Source organism: Accipiter gentilis, chromosome 29 (genome assembly GCF_929443795.1).
Source record: "Accipiter gentilis chromosome 29, bAccGen1.1, whole genome shotgun sequence".
In the NCBI taxonomy this organism is placed as follows: domain Eukaryota; kingdom Metazoa; phylum Chordata; class Aves; order Accipitriformes; family Accipitridae; genus Astur; species Astur gentilis.
In genome coordinates, this window is record NC_064908.1 from 863,559 (window position 1) to 884,226 (window position 20,668).

Genomic DNA, 20,668 nt, shown 5'->3' on the forward strand with positions numbered 1-20,668 from the left:
ATGCATACTGAATTTAAGACATCTCTCTTTTTACTGCAGACTTTACCCACTCCTCCTGCGGGAAGCCCCTGGGGCACGTGGGCTGCCGAGAGCCTGTGTAAGTGTTCGCTGGTGTCAGTGGCAAACACCGGATGGATGCTCTTATAACTTCAAATAAATGAATTAAATTAGAGGCATAAGTGCAATTGTTATCCACTTCATTTACCGTTGACCGTGATATTCCTGCTCAATAAGGCTCGAGGAGGGACGCGTGCAAAACACCCTGGACCGCGGATGCTGCAGGGAAGCGAAGCCCCCCCAGGCTCCAGGAGTGACCGAAGCGGAGCTGGTCGGCCCTTCCGAGGGGCTGGTGTCACTCTCGGGCACAGCAGCCTCACCCGGCGTGTCCTCCGGCGGCGTTCCTCCCGCACAGCTCCTGCTCTCAGCGACACGACCCACGAAGGCATGGGAAAAGCCGGGATCAGAGCGGCTGGAGCTCAGACAGATGCTGGACAAGGGGCAGATGCATTTGCCTTTGGAGCAGTACTGGGGCGCCCAGCTCTGCTGCTGAGGGTGAGGGCTGGAAACCAGGTAAAAGATTCATTTGAGATACTCACCCAAGGCAGAGGAGGAACGCGTCCTCCTGCCGCTGCCAGCACGCTGCTGCCCTCGCTGCAAGCCTGCCCGCTCCTGCTGCGGCCCGGAGACGGGCGGCCTGGCACGAGGGTCTCCCAGCTCTGCCCGGGGCAGCCGCCACCGAGCGGCACGGGGCTGAGCCGAGCCGAGCTGTGGCTCTCCCCAGCAAAGACTGCTGAGCACATTACAAATAGATGCTGCTCGCTGCAGGAGATGGACTCAAATTGTAGGTCTTATACAGAAAAGTGAAGCAGGAGATGGGAACAGGCAGAGATGGAAGAGGATGTATAATTTTACTAGCCTTAATAGCAGACGATGAAGCCAGTGTTTAAAAAATGGGTAAAGGAATAGTGGCTCTCCTTTGTGTCAACAGGCACAAAGAAACACCCCTGGATTTACCCTCTGCTGTCTCCTTTCTTCCCATTTACTACGCTGCCCTGGATTACTTCCTTTCACACCTCATTAGGACCAATAGAATATGTAAAATCGTAAAGAGATCAAACAGAACTTTGAACATTTTTTCCTCCACCTGTGATCTGGTGGTGTTGATCCTGGAGATTCCCAGCAACGTTTGTTTTTTCTCTGCAAAACATCACTGTCAAAACCAACCTGGTTTGGGGCATGGGTTGTGCTCCCCAAGAATGCAAAAGCATTTTAGGTTAAAATCACAAGTACTTTGTTTCATTTTCTTTTTCTTTCCTAATCTTAAATAAAAAGAACCACCCCACTTTCTTGCAGTTAAGTGCCCAGGAGTATTTCAGCTCTCCAAGAGGTCTCGATTTTCCAGCAGGCGTTGGGACCTCTCACCGACAGGTGAAGCAGAGGGGTTGAAGGGTAGCAAATACAACTGACAAAACAGGGGACTTCAAAACAGTTCCTGCTGCTCTGATTTTTTTTATCCAGCAAGGATGCGCATATGTGGCATCATTCAGCAAGTGAGCTAAACCCTTGGGGCGTAATGCATAGTTAAAAGTACAGGATTGAAGTCAAAAAGTGACAAATTTAAGGAGATTATTTCTGTAAGCGTGATTGTGAATTTTCTGTCCTTTTCTTTGCAAGAACATTTTTATCCTCTCCACACACCCAATTTCCATAACAACCTAATTGTTGTAATTGCAACCAATTTTTTCTATGTGAATTTAATTAAAAACAGTTTTCTGTTGATCGCCAATGTTTAACCAGCTCATTAGAGGCATTTATCTTTGTGAAAAGGAAAATAAACCCCAGACATTGGAAACACTGATGTGATGAGCTTCTGTCGATTAGCCTGAGCCCAAGGGTCTGTATTTCATCCTTCAGGAGCAGGGGGTCCCCAGGGCCAGGAAAGTGCGAAGGACCCCATGGGAAGGTGACGCTGACAGAGATGCGGCGCCCGGGTGGGCAAAGCTGGGGACCGAGCTCTGCCCGCTCACCCTGGCATCCCTGCTGCCGAGAGGGAGCAAGAGGGAGCGGGAAGCGCAGCAGAGCAGGGATGAGGGTGTCCCACCCTGCGGAGTCTGCCTGGGGTAGGGGGACTTGAAGGCAGCCGCATTAAGCAGCCGAGCACATCTGTGCAGGCTGTCCCCAGGGAAGAGGAGCTATCTAAATGAAATGACAGTGTTAGCAGAGGGATAACGAGGTATGAACTGAGGAATAAATTTACGCTGGAAATTACAAAAAGGTTTCTAAGCTCAGAGCAGTGTGGGTCTGGGTTGTAAAACCCTTCCAACAGCCGTGGAAATAAAATCCACCGTACTTCTAAGAAGCGGTTTGATGAGGTTCCACAAAGACTTGCAGGGAGCCGTGCCGACGATAGAAGCGACTGGGCTTACAGAGGTTCCCTCCAGCCCCGAGCTCCCAGGGGAGAGCCCTCAGAAGCTGGTACAAAGCAGCATCAGTGCCCGGGGCAGATGTGCCACATAAAGCACAACTCCCTTCTGCTTTGCTTCAGCAGGACAAGGGTGCTCGAGCACTGCAGCCTGCGGAGGGGCTTACGGCTTGGACACCCCCAGCGCAGCGCTAGGGCCGGCTTTGGAGGAGGGTCCTGTGGTGAAGTGAGAGTTTCCAAGGGAGTGGTGAGAAAGGCAACGCACATCTTATGCCAAATGGGATTGCTCTGTTCAGCATTGGCAGAAGCCAGAAATTCTCAAAAAAACCCCAAAAATAAAACAACAAAAAGCCAAAAAAAACCCCAAAGAACCAGTCAAAGAAAGACATACAGGGACCAACAGAAATCTTCTTCTACTCTCCAGGAAATACCAGCAGGAGTTACCCTGTACTCAGCACGGCTCATGCACTCTGCTCCCTTTCTGAGCCAAATACATCCCACGGAAAAAGTATTGATTACATGAATACAGTCTAATGAGAGGCAGGCAGCACCAATGAAGGCAGTTAATTGCTTATTGCGCTTTCCTTTGGCTGGTCCCTGGTGATTTTTTCACCAATGAATAATTCAACAGCCACTGACATATAAGTAGTACCTCCTGATTTGCATTGAGCATCATTCATTAGGAAGAGGATGAAAACTTCACCTATCCACCAGCTAATGCCAGGGAAATGAATATACCATCGGTTCGTTCTTTTTCTGGGACCTGGAGGCATGACATGTCCTTCTGTGGGTGGAAGGGGAGGAATGTGCCCTGCTCCCCAGGGAACCCCCAGCCTCCCATGGAGCGGTGTGTGGGGCTGCCGCCGCATCCAGCACGTCCACGCGTGGCCTCCAGCCTCTGTGACTGCCAGCGCGGCAGGGACAAGGGTCCTGACTCTCAAAATCCGCCTTATTTCCAGCATCAGCCTTTTGGCATTTTACATCACTGAGCGCTACGCAGACCTGATAATCAGATTTGCTGATGGAGCTCCTCTGTCTCAGACACCCAACAAATCCCTTTTAATCCTTTTCTTAAACTCTGTCTTACAAGTGCTTACAACAGAGTTTATATTTCAGCTTTGGGTCTAATTTTGGTTTCCAAATGTTTTTTCTTTTCAAACGAGGCTGTGGCTGTAGTCATTTTTTCTAAATGACCGAGGTGGAGCATATTCTACACACTTTACAAATATTCCACCATGCTCCCAGGCCACCTCCCAGCCCATGCACCGTCCTGAAAAGCACATCCGAGTCTGCCATACCCATGCGCCAAACGGGCCGGGAAAGGCAACGACACGGAGCCCGGCAGCAGCTTTGCCTTCACCAAAGGCGGCGCATAGGCAGATGGGGGCCAACACCGACCGGCTCAGCCTGCACTTGAACCCTGCCAAGCGAAGACATTTAAAGCACCGGGGCTGCCTCCTCACCCTCCAACAGTTCATCAGCAAAGTGCCTCCAGGCCACTGCCTCCCCCCACCCGGGAGCCGTTCCCATCCACCCAGGCTGGCGGCAGGGAGGGTTTTAGCTCAGGAATCTTTTTTGGGAGAGATGGGTGGGTTTGCGGCACGTGACACACTGCCAGGACTGGGACACAGCAGTCCCATGGCTTGTCTAGGTCCTTTCCAAGCTGGGAAGACTCTCCCACATGGAAAAAAAACCCTGCATTTTTAACCTGTAGCCAATACTGGTGAGACAAAGCTAAGCGACGGCAAGGGGAGGAACAGCCTCTTGCCTTCCCGCTGGCAACAGATGCTCCCCATGGCTTAGCAGCGATCTTTGTGAGTGAAGTTACAGGTGATTTAGAAACCAGCAGACAAAAATAAATCACCCACTCCATTTTTTTTTTAAAGTAGGAATCGTTGCAACAAGTGATGAGATTGTTCTCCTGTGAACATCTCCTTGTTACGTCCCAACTTAGGCACTGAGGCACCTTTGGGGATGGCTGCAGATTATATAAAAGCCCAGCCTGAGTCACACCAATTAATCTCTGCACCAGCAGCACCACTCACAGCTTTTCCTGCCTCTTCTGCATGCGGTTTTCTCATCAACCATCTCAGCCTGTTCCCATAGAAACCAAGGAGCACATCACTACAGAGTCACGGCTTCTGGGGTTTTTTTGAGTTAGCATCAGACCTTTATTCTACCCCTAAGAAAGCCATGCTGATAGTTGGAATTGGGGACGGCTACTCCGCCTTGACTGCCAGCAGAAAATGGGACTCAGCTGTGAGTGCTTCTATGCACGGCACCCGGGGAGCTCAGTGGGCTGCAAAAAGTTTGCTGTCAATATTTTCATCTCATGAATCTATTCCAGCTGCGGCTTTGTCTTTTGCATCTGCTGCCCGCAAACATTCGTTTCTTCTCTGGTTGATGTGTGCTTCTAAACGGGAAGTTTTGCTGGCACTGAAACTCACTGCGGTAGTGAGCTCTCACCTTCCTCCAGGGAAGGAGCAGAAGCAGTGTTGTGCGCTTTGCTGGGCCAGATGTGATGAAAAACGTGGAGCAACTCCAGCCCCAACCCTGCTGCAAGGGCCGTACCTGTGCACGGCGGCGGGGCTGCACGGCCGTGACCCATTGCTGTGCGGGCTGGGTGCCAGCAGCATGGCACGGGCTGACCGCCTGCTCCCGGAGCAGTGGAGGGATTGGGGTAATTCAGCTTCTCTGCCGCCCACCTGGGTGCCCCCCTCCAAAGCCCACCGCTGCCAGGAGCATCCCCGCAGGAGGGCTTGGACCGGGCTTGGTCGCCAGCGGCAGCAGATGCAGCAGCTCCCCAGTGCTGCGGGTTTCAACTGGTGCTGCAGTTGCCCCTCGCCAGCCCTTTATGCAGGGGAAATGGAGTTTAAGGCCACCAGTTTGGGTGCACGTCACAGGGAAGGAGCTCTTAGGAGCGAATGTATTTAAAGATGCTTCTGGAAAAGCTCTCTCTTTGGGTGCCTCGGGCAGAGGTCCCAGGGGATCCCACCACAAGGAGCCGGGCAGAGCTGCCTGAGGATCCCGCTCCACTGGGGAGAACGGCAAGGAAAAAGCAAGTCTCAGAGCTGCACCTGACGGGAAACCTGAGATGTTTTGCCTGGAGTTTTGTTTTTCCATCAAAAGCTGCTAATGTAAATATTTACTGGCAACTATTCCCATTCTATTAGTGACAGGGCTTTGTGCAGGCTGTGTTTCTTAGGGAAATACTTTTAAAATCTCCTTGATGTATTCAAATCACCTTCAATGTATTCATTTAATTTGCTTTTTTTTGCAGGAGTGAAACTCCTGCACATATGGCTATGCTTATGCAACTAGTTGATTAGATTTTACATTTCCATGTGTAATTTATGGTAAATTGCCCACAGATTCATTAAAAACCCCCATCCCTTAAATATGTCCTGAATAATCTCTTCCATGCATTTTATATAGAACAAAAATAGGGTGATTCTGTATTCTAAAGGGACACCTACTGATAAGAACATGTTGCATTTGTAGTAGTTTAAATGCAGGATATAGAAAATGTCTATCTTGCTGGGATTTTAAAGCCCCACTAAAATGTATTTCAAGGAATCAATCAGTACTGAGTCAATGTACAAGAACTGCTTTAATAAATCTAAATAGATGTGTCAGGCTCTAAGTGAATTGCACATTAAATAAAATCCGATTCTTCATCAAATGTATTGATTGTTATCATTAAGAGCATATTTGTTATACTTTCTGAGCAGGGGGCTGATAGAAATTACAGCAGCAGAGAGCACTATTGAGCTTATGGGCTGCAGCAGGCTCTCGGGAGTTGACCCATGTGTCCCTGTGAGCCCCGGCAATTCCTTAAAACCTTTGTCCTACACCGGAGAAAGCTCAGCCCTTACGTGTTCCTGTCGTACATGATTGGATGTATTTTTTTGTGCAAGCCTAAGAAATACAAAAGTCATGTCCTCGTGTATCTTCCCAGCTCACGCCTTGGCCCCAGACACAACGCCTTGCCTTGCACCCACCCCAGCTGCTCAGCCCTGGCAAGTCTTTAGTTCATCGCTTCCGCACAGATCACGATCATGGAAGTTCAGCTGGTTGAACGCTGCACTTGGATTTCCATGATGGGTCTTGCTAAATGTTCTTTAATCACCTTTGCTGGGGAACGCACTTGGCTGCTAGCAGCACGGAGCGGGCTGAGGGGTTTAACTGCGTGTTGTGGCCCAGCCCTGACCGGACCGTAATGCTGCTGCGGTCCTATCCGGTGGTGCCCAGCAGCAGCACGTCCCAGCAGCAGCACATCCTCCACCACCGCTGCCCTGGTCGCAGCATCAGAGGTGGTGTGAGGGAGCGGAGGTGCTCCCTGCATTGCGAGCATCCAGCATCGGTGCACAGGACCACGTCTTGGTGTGCAGATCCCAGCCAGCTCCGTGCGCCGGCGCTGCAGGGACGCCGTTGGCTCCATTAGCACAAATGCTGCAGTATGGTTCGGTGATACATGTTTTTCCTTCATGCATTTCACTTTCATTTGCCCTTATGTTTTCTTTAACCCTGTTAAGCAGTTTGGGACAGATATCCTGTAAATATATATTTTCCCCAAAAAGCTGTTTTCCAAGTGTGGGTTTGATGTACAATAAACTGTTCCAATGTCTGATTTATAAGGCATATGAAGTTTCTGACTGAAAAAAAATATGATGGATTTCTCAGGTGCCTCACTGATTTATTGACCATGTGGCAATTTATAAGTCATGTCAGCAACTTCATAAGTAACACAATTAATTCTGAAGTTATCCCCCAGTTATCCAAGTCCTGTGTCACTGATGAATACGTGATGGGTCTGAGTTATAGCTTGGCTCTGAACTATGACTGACTCTGAAATAAGTCACAAAGCTGAGTCATAAATCACAAGAGATGGATCTGGGTACACTGCTAAGTCGCAAGCACGTCATCGGATCACACCCCCCCATTTACGGTCCGGTGAGGTGGTGTCTGCATTATCTCATGGTTTGTGAGTAAACCCCGAGGTGTAAATCTGGGACAGTGCTGCCATCGGGGGGGGGGGCAAGGAGCCAGCGGGCGCTGGGAGCCCTTCGCACCCCTCCACACTGCCCAGGAAAGCTCTGCCAATCAGCCCGAAGGCAGACTCCTCCATTGCTGGAGCGGCTCCGGCACGGATCGAGCAGGGCACGAAGCTGCCCAAATGCTGCCGTGACCCAGCGACTGGCTCTGCGAGAGCCTCCGAGGCACCCCGTCCTCCGGAGCGCCCGCTCGCTCCCTGACCTCTGAATGCCGGCAGGCTGAATTCATCCGTCATTACTGGAGGTGCTCCATCAGCCCCGCCGGGAGCAGACAGGCAGGGGTGGTGTCGGGCAGGGAGGACACGAGCACCATGACAGATACAGCGCTGCAGAGGGGACAGTGCTGGGGCGGGACGGGGGGACATCGCCAGCAGGTCCCAAAGGGAGGGACGCGAGTGGAAGGTGACACCGAGGACAGGCACTGGCTTGCTCTTCTATTCATTAGCAGAGGTGGCTGCTGCACCCTCTCCCCCCATCCCTCCCGCTTGCCCTTTAAATGGAGTGGAAAGAGGTTTTCGTTTGTCGTCTAATTTGTCTGTTATTTACAGGAACTAATCCCCAGCAGCACCAGGCTATAACGATAAAACCCACCTCTACGGCAGAGCGGTTGTTCTGAGGAAATCAGCCTGGACATGCAAATGCACCGAGCTTATGACTTTCACTGGGACTTAGTGTTTGCCTAAACAAGAGAGGGTGGCTGGCTGTGTCCTCAGCGGTCACCAGCGGGTGACATCCACGTTTGCCACCAGCATACGTGCATTCGTTGCTGGCAGCCCCGGCAGCACTCTGCCCTGCGCTCAGCCCTCCTGCAGCAGCGCAGCCACGCTGGCCCCGCTGCTGGTCTTAATGACACCAATTAGCAGGCAGGGACACGAAGGGGGTGCACCCTCCTACCGGCCTGACCCTGCGCCTCGCTTGTGGGTACACGGCACCCACAGGCAAGAGCTGGGCCCCTCGCCGTGCCCCGCACGCGTACCGAGGCGTTTGCCACCGTGCCGCTCGTGCGTGCTCACGTGCGCACGGGGGCTAGCTCAGGGTAAGCGCGGCCAGTCTTCTCCTTGCACATTAGTAACTGCAGGCGTGCCTCATGTCTCTGTTCTCCCTCTCTCTTCCTGGGGTACCGACTCTACAGCAAGCCTGGCTGGCACTGGCAGATATCGTAGGCTATTAATTAAGATGTCATTTACAGGCCCACTGGGTGACCTTAATTAAACTATAAAACGGCAAACACTAATAAGAAAGATGATATCCCTGTGGGTGGTGAATCAAGTACATTAACCTCCTAGTGAGGAAGCTTTCCTTCATCTGACGGAGACGAGAGATGTCCCATCTTGCTGCCAGGGCTGAGCCCGGTGGCCCCGGTGCCCCTGTCGGTGGCAGTGGTGGGCTGCTCCCCTGCCAGCGGGACACCTTCCTCCTGCACCCGCGGTGTGGCACGGCCATGATTCCTCCTCCCGAGCGTGACAGGATGGGTAACTCCGGCAGACTTGATGCCGGCAGAGGGACGGTCCTTGAACCCTTCCTCAGAGCATTAGACACTTCTTTGAAGGACCATCAAGATGGGTTTCCCTTCTCCTTTCAAGGATCTTCTCCCCTTTCTGTTTAGCTGGCGCTTACTGCAGACTGAGGTGGAGATCACCAGAAACTGGACTGGCGCTGTGGATGTACGGGGAGATTTCCGTTTGTTTTCCTTCCTGTGCATAACTCAGATGCTGTTACGCTAAACACTCATTTCATGTTCCCAGGAGGTGAGGGAGATGTCATGGGAGACACATTTACATTTGTAAACTGCAATCAAAACTAATTAAAACCAACACAAATACTGATTAATAGAAGAGGGAACCTGATGCCAAGTCCCATGGCCCCACCCCAAATAACAGCGGCTTATTTTTTAAGAGGCAGATTTGCTTGTTCTCTTTGATTTCCAGCATCTGCTGGCACATCTCCAGGTCCTGGCTCCGAGGCAGTCTGGCAGCTGTGCTGCGTTTGGAAGCGATGCAGGGGAGACCATCTGATGGCCAGAGGCTGTTCTGCCCGAAACGCAGCTTTTCTTTAAAAACTCACCGCTGGGACATTACGATATGAGGTAAGCTCCATCCCTGTTCTCATTTTGCACTAGGCCACTGGTTTCAGTTTATTTCATTAAAGCTGAATTTATTCCAGCAAAGCAGTTAAAATATTCATTACTAGTCTTGCCACCTTTAAGACTCCCCGTTCCCTGTGCACCGTCCCTAATTGCTGGCTCCAGGCAGAGCGCCGGGATGTCAGCTCTCCAGACAAGGTCTCGAATGGAAAAGGTGCCAACAGAAGGGAGTCAGAGGTGCAGAAACAGCTCACACCAGAGCGAGCTGCCACACGAGCACGTTGTCAGCAACCTAGTGATGAGCACAAGCAGCAAGAACAGCCCTTTGCACATGAACTTAGTGAGAAAAACCCAAAACACATAGCTTGCTAAACATGTAACTTTGTAAATGGAGCACTGAGCAGAACCAGAGGGAAACAGTTCTAAGTGGAGCAGAAAGCCAGTTTGTTTAAAAAGCAAATTATTGATTACTGTGGAGGGAAACCAAGCAGAACCACTGGACAGGGTATGAGTGATGGATGTTTCTAGGAATATAGATTTGAAAGTGGTAACTGTGGCATCAACCATCAGCTCTGTCCTGGAAGAAACGGACCCACCTTCCCGAGCATCCGCCTGCCTGCGCCAGTGCACGGACACTGGTGATGGGGGCCTCGCCCCCCAGCCCTACCCGTCCCACCTAAGGATGGAATCCAGGGAGCAGCAAACCCGGGGCAGGAGGGCCGGGCTGAACGCCGGGAGGCGGGCAGGGGAGCGCAGCGGGGAGGGGGCGCGTGGGAAGGGTCCTTGGTGCCCCCTCCCCGTCCCCGGCTGTCCCTGCAGACCCTCAGCTCGGTCCATGCCCACTGCCAGATTTTCTGCTGTGGCTTCTTATTCCACCCAGGTAGCTGCCAGCACGAAAGGACACTTGGCTGGGATGGACTGCAGACAAATAATTAATGTGCGTGAAGTGGCCGTTATCACACCAGCTCATCTGGCTTTTCCCTCTGCAATGAGCCTTTACTGGGACGGTGTCTGGCAGTCACTATTTTCAAATCACAGTTTTTTCACGGTAAAAGGCTATTTTCCCCAGGCAGCCAGCAGGGATTTTATTGTTTAAATAGTGTGAAATCCTTCTTTATGAGGCCACTTGCCTTCTGGTCTACAAGAATGGCCTTTTGCAGCATCTAATGTTCCCTGTTATCCCCCATGCTATTTGTTAGAGAGACAGCCTGTCCACTCCGGCCCCGCTGTCCTGCTCTTCAGCTGCTAACTGTTGAGGATTTAAAGATAAAATGGCCAAAGCTGCAGGTGAGGACTGCTTAGGCACCGCATCCATGGGTGGTTAATCTTCCAATTTCTTGCAAAGGATTTTAACAGCATTTCCTTGTGAAAATGGGAGGTTTGTTCTGCTTACGCCTCCTGTGCTCTGCTGTCCCAGGCCTCTGATTCAAAGGGAAGGTGCGGGAGCCAAAACCAAATATTAATCAGACACCAGAGAGCCACAACGCACACGTGCCTTTTCCCAGGAGCAGCATCAGTCCGGACAGAGCCAGCGATGGGCTGAAGCACAAGGCGGGGGGTCTGCCCAGGCCCCCCTGTGTCAGGGCACCGCAGGGCGAACTCTTGCGTGGGCAAAGCCCCGAGTGCTTCCTCGGCCCCAGCCAATGTCGGTGTCTTGCGTGGGGACTACACGCCATCGGTCGGGTTCAGGGTTCTGACGCCCTGCATGGCAACGGCACCAGCTCACTTGTCAGCGCAACTATACAAAGTTGGTATTCCACCTTCAGCTCAAGTTATTAACCCAGTGTTCCTTTCAAACAAAATATCACACCGCTTAATTATTTTTTGGCTAACCGTTTGCAAATGCCATCAATTACTGAAGACATGACACCATTGCCTTTTGCAAGGCACTGGAATCAGACTCCATGTCACCCTCTGACAGGAGCACCGTAAAACTGCATTAATCAAATTGCATATCAGTCACAAAAATTGAGGACTAATTTGTCAAAGTCACAGCTGTGCTCAATAACTGTTTGGAGATGACTAAGTAATTAATCAATAATGCATCCTCACCTTTTAATTTCCCTAGGTTTCTGTGACTTGCACAGTGGAATGACTGGGAAATAACAGACCAAGTTGTCCGGTGGCTTTAGAAACAGCAGCTGGCGTTTACCGGGGAGTTAATTCAGCCTGGCCCGGCACCTTCCCTCCTCTCCTGCATGTCTGCGGGGTCGGTACAGCTCGTGCCGCCTGCAGCCCGGACCTGCAGGCAGGCTGCACCTCGCAGCAGTAACCACCGATGCTCAGGAGCCCACTGCAGGGCGGGTGGCACCAAACAGAGCCCGGCAGGCGCAGGCAGCTGCACGCAAGCGGAGGCACCGTCAAAGGGACAGAAAGCATCGCTGAGGGCTTGCCTTTCTGTCCAGACGCCTGGATGGATCCTGCCCAAACCCTCCGGTGGGGTGGATCACCACGGAGCTGGACACAAGCTCCAATTCCATCAATCAAGACCAGGCTTCTAACGTCAAAGCTCACCCTGTAATCTAAATAACTGCTTATCAGAAATACTGTTAATTTAGCCTAAATTCTTCTTTCTTAATGTTCTCGAAATAACACTTTCTCTAATGCAATCCAAGAATAACCCATCAGTGTAATGAAAAAATTTCCCTGCGAGACTGAGCTGCTACTTCTTGAATGCCCTAAAAGTGATAATCTGATTAATAAAATGGTCAGATTTGCAGTGCCGAAGGGCTTTTCAACTCAGAATCAATCACTTTACATCTATCACTCAATATCGGATTCACTGAATGCATTGTTGAACTCACTGAAAACTACGTTAGTAATATTAAGTAATTAGTAAGATTAATGCTGTTGCAGAACTATAACCTGGGCAGAATCCAGATTGATTAGAGTTAATTATCTTCTGCCTGCTTAAATAATTTATATACTGTTTTCCTCACTATGTAAGAGCAGAAAACACACAAGAAAGATTCCCTTCCTCTGCATGGTATACATGGGGCCGAGCCACCAGCACTGCTGGAAGATGTTTCAGAAAGACACCCCTAACCGGGGGGCTGCCTCCTCTTCCTCTGCCAGGTCAGTTCATTTTGCACATCCCAACCCCCCCGTTGCCTATCCCGCTTCCCGACCGGCGTGGGCACCCCCACGTCTGCTGCTGCAAAGCCAGAATATTTTCAGCTGAATTCACTGATTCTACACGCTGTTTGGCCCACAGGGCTGATGCAATAACTTATGCATGATCCTGGCTTTCTAATCAAATTTTCATTATTATAAATGATTGCAAAAGTTTTCATATTCTACATTTTGTCTTTGCAGAGAATTTTAAGCACTCTTTAATTTTGTCCCTTGGTACTGGTACGTGTAATAATCCCGCTGATCCATATTCATATCCTCCCAGCCTCGCAGCTCCTGCACAGATTTCACAACTCATGGAATCATTTCCTTAAAGCATGGAGTATCCACAATATTTATTATTGTTATTAATGCAGCGTGACTTCAGCCCCTTTAATAATCACAGGACATGATTCCCAGTGTATTTAAATAATTGATTGACTTAGCGCTCACTAATATGAATGCATCCACAAGTATTTAATTGGATCATTACTTGATCCCAGCGCCGTGGGGTGTATCATGTTACCAATAAATCAGTTATGCATCTCTCTGCTCACAGAATCTTTCTGCTGGTGGCTCCGAGGACCAGGCTGGCCCGGGGAGCACTGCGGAGGGGTGGGTGCGCTGGCCCAGCTCAGGGCTCTCCGAAGGAGAGGGTGATGGCGAGGGAGGCGGCCAGTCCTACTCCACGGGACTCAAGGTGCGGCCAGCTCCCAACACGCGTGGGGAAGCTGAGACCAGAGAAAAGCACATCATTAGAAGGCAATGGAGCGTGTGCTACTTTGTCCATGTTTTCAGTTAGCAAGCATTTATTAGGGATGGCTGACTTCTATTCAGGTCAACCTGCTAATATTATACTAACCTCTGTTGCCGCTGATGTGCACAGGAAAAATTCAAACCATGCTTCGTGGGGATTTTACGTGCCACCCAAAGCATCTCCTGACCATGCTCAGCACTCTGCTGGCCGGAGGCACCGCTGGCCGCGCACCACGGTGCCCGTCAGCCCGGCCGTGGAACGACGCTGAAGCTTCTCCCAGGGCCCGCAGCCCCGGCATGAGGCAGCGCGTGGCCGGAGCACCCTGGGTGCCCTCTCCGGGCTGGTGCACGTGGGGGTGAAACAGCGTTTCCCGAGGACTGCGGCTGCAGAAGGTGACCAGGGAGTGGGGACCCTCTAAGAAGATGGGGGGGAGCGAAGCCGCCTGGGCCAAGGGGTGCCAGGGCCAAGCAGCAGAACCCACAGGCGCCAGCCCAGCAGCCAGCGAGGAGAGGGTGGGAGCTGGCAGCGGCGTTTTCCTGCTGAATAGGATGAAAACTGGAAAATACCCCTTCTGCCTGAAATCACACAGCCTCTCCGGAGGGATGGGAAGCTGGCCCGAGCGCCAGGGCAGGGGCAGGTGGAGCAGATGCCCAGCCGGGCAGCACAACCCTGGGGAGCAAGTCAGCTCAGCTGGCAGAGGGGACAGGAGACGTTGTCCTGCTCAGGTGGAACCAGACATGGAGACTGGGCCTGATACTCCACCAGTGCCGTTAGCATCCCTGTGATATAGCTGCACCAGCCTCCTGTGCTGCAACATGGGCTTCACACAGCTGTAAATGAATCTGTCCCACAAACACAGGAGCTGCCCGTGTAGCCGAGCCCTCCCGCGCTCAGCACAGCTTTCATCTCCCCAGAGCATCTTTCCATGGCTCTGGTCCCTGTGGACAAAAGGGCTGCTGGAGCAGCAGCGGCACAGAGACCCTTTCAGGAGAGCAGCTCCTGTGTTATGGTGCTGGGGCTCTGAACGTGGCAGCAGGAGATCAGAACCCCCATGAGACAGGCAGCAGGGGTTGCTGAACGGGCCAGGAGAGCAAGTGCTAAATCATAGATTGAATGTTCCTGCAAATGTCAACAAAATCATACGCATATTTTCATTTTTACCTATTTGACCCATTAACTAACTACAAAATTTCTCAGTAATCCCCAGCAGATGAGCATCAAAGAGAAGACCTATGGTCCTCGTTAATCCCTTTATTATGAAGTAATGCTACAGAAATCAAATACCAGCAGTAAGTCGGGAGATTAACAACAAGCTGGGAAATGCACAAATTAAATTGCATTCTCCCTCGCTGCTTTGCTCAAGCCAATGGCTCCGTTTTTGCTCCAGCCACAGCAGGCCCCCCAGCAGGAAAACAAGGTTAGAAATCACTTTATAAAAATGAGAATCTACTTTAATCCCTGATGCAGTCAGTAAGCAGAGCCTGCCCAGAACAAACCGATGCCTGTGCAACACCCCCCCCCCCCCCAATCTCTGTGTGTCTTTCGCCTGGGGAGGGGAGAGTGTCTAGCTTTTCCAAAAGTGCAGGGATCCAAATCTGGAGACAGAGCCGTGCCTGGGAGAAGAGACAAGGGACACGTGCTGCCAGGCTGACTGCAGCAATGCCCGTCTCTGGGGCTCGGGACGCCTGCCTTTTCCTGCCAGCTTGGGAGGGGAGTCAGGGATGAGGCTTTGCCTGCAGCGAGGTGGGACACGGGCACTGCTCTGCGGTGCGGTGCCACCTCTCAGCGGTCCCCAGGCTGTCCCACGTCACCTGCCTGGACGCGGGACAGAGGGACGGGCCCTGGGCAGAAGAAACACGACGCGAAGAAAACGGGCTGCAGCCCCGTTCAGCAGCGATTGCTCCAGGGCCACACGGAGCTGGGGGTTTCTGCAGGGAGGGCTGGGGTCTCCCGAGCGGGTGGCAACGAGGGCCACCGTCCCCAGGGACCCTCTTGGGGCACAGCAGGCTGCCTGCAGCAGGGCCAGGTCTGCGGGTGACCCCCAGCAGCGTGGTTTGTGCCCCGACTCTGCTTTTATTGCACAGTAACATCTGAATGAATATTTTATTCATTCCCTCATGAACATCTCCACAAATGCACATTTTAATAAAACATGAGGACACATTTTTGGAGGAGCCATCTAATGCCTCAAACAGCCCCATCATAGCTTATTAAGCAGAACAAACACTGTGCAGTTGTATTTTTATCTTGGTGACTCTAATGGAGTCCTGCCGTGTGTGAAGCAATGGGGAAGGTGCCCACGGCCCCACGTGCTGGCAGTGGGGCCCGACAGCAGCCAGGGCTGCGGCTGCCTTCTGCTTCTGGCCCCAAGTGCTGGCGGGATGGGGCAGCACACATGAACACTGGAGCCACTTGCTTCACCCCCCCCCAGACCCCTTGGTCAAACACGGATATATCCATTTATGAGCATGCCAGAGACAAAAAAAAGAAAATACTGAGTTTCTTAGTGAAAGGTGTTAGCAAACTAGAAAAACACTGAACCACGTGCTCATGTGCGAAAACACACGAGTGCCGGAACAGTTGCATGCACCTTCCACCTGTTTGAATCACATAAGCTGGATGAGATGGACTCCACTCCTCATCTGATAAGACAATTTTGGTTTTCTGCATTCCTAAATACAACATGGGAGCTGCATGGTAGGTTTTTTTCCATAGCTGAGGTGATTCTAGCAAAAACCTTGCTGCTTCTGGAAAAGACAAAATTTTTTCTTGTTCTTGTTTGAATTCATTGTAAAAGTAGCAATAAACCAAATGGCTAGAGAGGAGCAAGCTGAGTGACAGCAGCAGGATGGAGGTGGCAGAGGTTACTTCTGCCTCTGCCTGCTACAGGGAAAGGGAGCCAATTAAGTCTGAGGAGGAAATTTAAAGCCAGTGAGAGAAAATGTTCCTCCAGCCCTAAACTGGGCTGCTCAGCTCATCAGTGCAAGAGGCCCCTGAAGGCAAGTTGCCCGCGAGCTGATGTAGGAGCGACACCGGCAGAAGTCACAAGGGTGGCCCCAGTTATAGCAGCAAAATGTCAGGGCAGGCAAACCGGACTTTGGGGAAGAGCATGGACCAGCCCCGGCCGGCACGCACCGCAGGCTGGCCGGGCGAAAGGGGCACCAAGGACTTGGCTCTTGGAGGCATCAGCTTCTCCCACGGTGACACACGGCTCATGGCACAGGGGTGGGCACAGCCACCCCAGCTCAGACGAGGTGACGTCCCCGCCAGCAGCATCGCTCAGAAAGCTCCTGCTCTGGAACGGCTTTGCCTTACTGCTGACAGGTAGCACTGATTTATAAAGCAGAAATAAATGAGTCTGCTCTGCAATTTCACCTAATTTTGTCTCCCATTTCAATTTGCCATCTTTCAGCATAATGCCGGATGGTTAATTATGTTTCCATCTTACTTCTCAGATAATACCCCCCCTTGTACTGCACATCGTAGCTGCTCAAAGGGTTTCATTTTACCTTTCATTTCACCTCCTAGCACAGGTCTAAATTTAGTCAGCTTGTAATTTTGGGGTATTTTATACATTATGCCTTTATTATTGTGAAGTAAAATGGAATCCTTGTCTTTTAATTCACTCTCTAATAATTCTCTACCAAATCTTAATACAAAAGGCTTTTTTTTTTTTTCTGAAGACTAATTGAATGGGGTGTAATTATAATACCCAGGGAGATGATATTGAAAGTACCTTAACTGTGACAGTTTCCTCTGACTAATCGCCCCTTCAGCGACTTGCAAATCTTGGCTGCGCAAGCTCCCCGTCAGTTACTGCACTAACGTGCCAAGACCGAACTTAGGGGGATTTGGGCACAGTGCTGCTCCTGGGCTGGGATCTCAAGGTCTCTAAGCCACCGATGTGGCCACAGGGGCTCCTCTGCCCTCCTGGGACCAGCAGTGCGGTCCCACGCAGAGAGAAGGGGACAGGGTGTCCAAGGCAGCCGCGGGCCGTTGGGGGTGGCACCGTCCCACCAAGGGACCAAAGGCACAGGGCATCACACGAAGTCCTTGCCATGGGAGCAGGAGTCTTGCAGCCACAGCGCAGGGGCATTCCCATCTCCATCACCCTCTTCCTTGGCTTAATGCTCCTGCTAGAATTGTTCTGCCTGTTTGGCCAAAGGAAAGCACTGAAAATAAAGAAAGAGAGCACAAGGAAGGAGTGCCAGGAGCTGCGGCAGGAGCATCCTTTCCCAGCTCCCCCCGACCTGAGAGATGGCAGAGAAAATCAGCACTACTGCAGGCTGCAGCGCTTTCTTCTCAAAAGCATTTACCTGCCAGGAGGGGAGCAGCGATTTTCCATATTTGTATACTTTACTGCGATAGCAGTATACAACAGGCAAGGTCAGCACTCAGCAGAGACACCAAGGGGCTATTTCCTCACTAAACCATGTATTGCAGTAAGTGAAAAATAAGCATTAAGGGTGGCTATTACGCAGACAATAAAATGTTTTTATATCAGTGTAGGTGTCAAGCTCAACAATTCTGCAGAGTGGATCCTTCACATTATAAGCCGACTACAAATACGCTTAGCCAAGCAGGGATGCTCCCAGCAGCAACCCAGTGTTATTAGAAATAACAGACTTCCACTCTGCATTTGGCAGCTAGTGCTCTTGGTGGGGGACAGGCCTCCCAGGTGGGAACAGTACAAACACAGACTGGCCCTGGGGAGGGGCGGCATCGGCAGGGACATCCCACTGCAGCAGTGAGAGCCACCATGCAAAGGAGAAGGGGACAGGACGGGGGAAGCTCTCAGCAAAGCATCCTGGAGAAATTAATGTGCATTGCTCTAGGATCACCACGAGCTAATTAGCCTTTGCTAGCCAGAACAGGCTTTCAGCTCTCCTCCAAAGCCAGGCATTTTTCATTCCCTCAAGTACATATTCACAGAGGCTGCAGTCAGTATCAGAGGGAGAGAAGGTATTTAACCAGAGCTCACCAGCTTCCAGCCTAGCCGTCGCTTGAACGAACAAGGATCAGGTCTGGTGGGGGGTACAGGCATTTGGGGGTTTCCAGGTGCAGCTTATTCGTGGTTAAGCTTCTGCCACCAAAGCTTAGCAGATGCAGCAGGGATCTGCTCCCACAGCGGTGCAGTTCAAGCGCCCTTTGCCACCACGGATGCTGCAGCACGTGCCAGCGCTGGTACCTCACGCTTCCCCGGGCTGCTCACCTTCCCACTGCCCGTGCCCCTTGATGAGCCCTTGCTGCCGCTGCCCAGATCTGATTTGGGATCACCCATTTCTGGTATCTCGCTGGTTAAACGTCCTTGGCCAGAATTCACTCGCATACAGACTAGTCCTAAAAGCCTCGAGAGCAGGAACCACAGCAAAGACTAACACCAAGGAATAACACTGCCGGAGCCCTGGGAGCAGATGGAGGGATGGAAGCCCCTTCCCACGCTGGTGCAGACCATGAAGTCAGTGCCTGACCCGAGGAGCAGAATCAATGAAAGCTCCCAGCCCATTGTCAGTTGTAAAGGGCAGAGCAGGAGCAGACAGAAGCAGTCCTGGCACAAGCCCATGGAGGCAGAGGACAGCAACAAAGTGCCATCTTCCCACAGCTGTACTGAGCCTAGGGGCACGGAGAACCCCAACAGACACCCACAAATGGGTGTAGGCAGCAGCAAGCTGCTCTCCCCTCTCCTGCAGGAAAGCCGCATGTCCAGACACCGAGGTACCCCCACTGCCCGGGCCACCACAGAAGGGCACTGCAGTCCCCTCCGACAAGCCAGAACTGGGAAAAGCTCTAGAGACATGGGAAGGTTGCTAAGAGGGTACAAAGAAAGAGCATCTTCTCAGAGCCACATCACTCCCCAAGAGCAGAAGAACCAGCAGCTGAAGCGCCCGCTGCTCCCCAGCCCGACTGTCCTGGCACGCAGCTGGCAGGAGAGGGAAGCTTCAGCCCAGCTCCTGCACGGAACAACAGCAAGAAACGTCAAGAACAGTACCTCCTCCCACAGCAGCACCCATCACCCCTGCCTCCTTTATTTAAGCCCTCCTGGGCCCAGATTGCCTATTGCCCCCAGCTGCCTTCACTCCGCAGCCTTTAACCCCTTCCCTTCCCCCCAGCTCACGGGGTGCATGGCCCCTGATCACCCCGGGGTGGGGTGGGGAAAGCAGCAGGTTCTGCTGACAAACCCCATGTTGGGGCTGGAGGCACAAGTCCAGGGGCTTCGGGGCTCCACCGGGCTGGTTTCAGCTGAGCAGAGACAGAGGGAAAGGCTGGTTTACGCAGCCCAGCCCAGGCTCCCGCACCAGCCCCTGCTCTCTCCCGCTGGCATCAGAGAGCAGCAGGGTAAATTATTCATGCTGTGAACAGCGCTCGGTAAATGAGCTTGACCAGCTCTTTGTTCCAGCCCCGCAGCCCTGGCCCTTGCCCCAAGCCCTGGCCCAGAGCAAGGCACAAATTGTCCCGTCCTGTCCCCCCACCTCCGCCTCCCTCCTCGCCAGCTCTGCCCTGCGCTCGGGGGACGCGTCCTGCCCTTCCTCTCTGTGAGGACAGATCCTCTTTTCTTCAGTGCTAAGGAATCTCTTCCCAATTATTCTGAATTTGTTCCTTTTTTTCTCCCTCCGTTTGCTGTTCTGAACTGATAAGATGTCCCGCCAGAAATGGCTCTGCATCAGGAGAGGTACAGAAAGCTGACAGTGGATTTTTCTGTATCTTTTGCCCATCTTCGTCTTTTCTCCCCGGGGAAGGAGGCTCCCGCTGCGCATCCCTTCTCCTGATAACTTGTGGCCCAGGCTTGTCTCATTCCTTTGATGGAGGAAAGCCATCTCAAGGGTATTTTCAGTCGTTCAGCTGTGCTGGGCCCGGGACAGAAAGCCACCGTGCAGCCGGGGCTGTCCCAGCAGGAGCTCAGCAACTTCCCAAAGTCAGGAGAGCTCGCTGGCCCCGGGTGCGTGGGCAGCCGCAGGCAGCTGCCAGCTCCTCCTCTGCAGGGCTTTGCCCTCCGCTGTTCCTCAAACCATTCCAGCCAGCGCAATGGATAATAACGAAAAACATATCCAAACACTTGACAGAACATGAAAGCCCTTTGCTGGGTAACCCAGCAGCGAAGCCATGCAGGGCCTGTGACAGGACAACCGCTGTGCCCGTGCTGGCAGCACATCAGCGGCCGTGGCCCCGAGGCATGGCTACCTGCCCACCAGAGCCGGAGAAGGTTGTCGCCAGTCAGGTCTCAGCACGTTGGAACGGAGAGA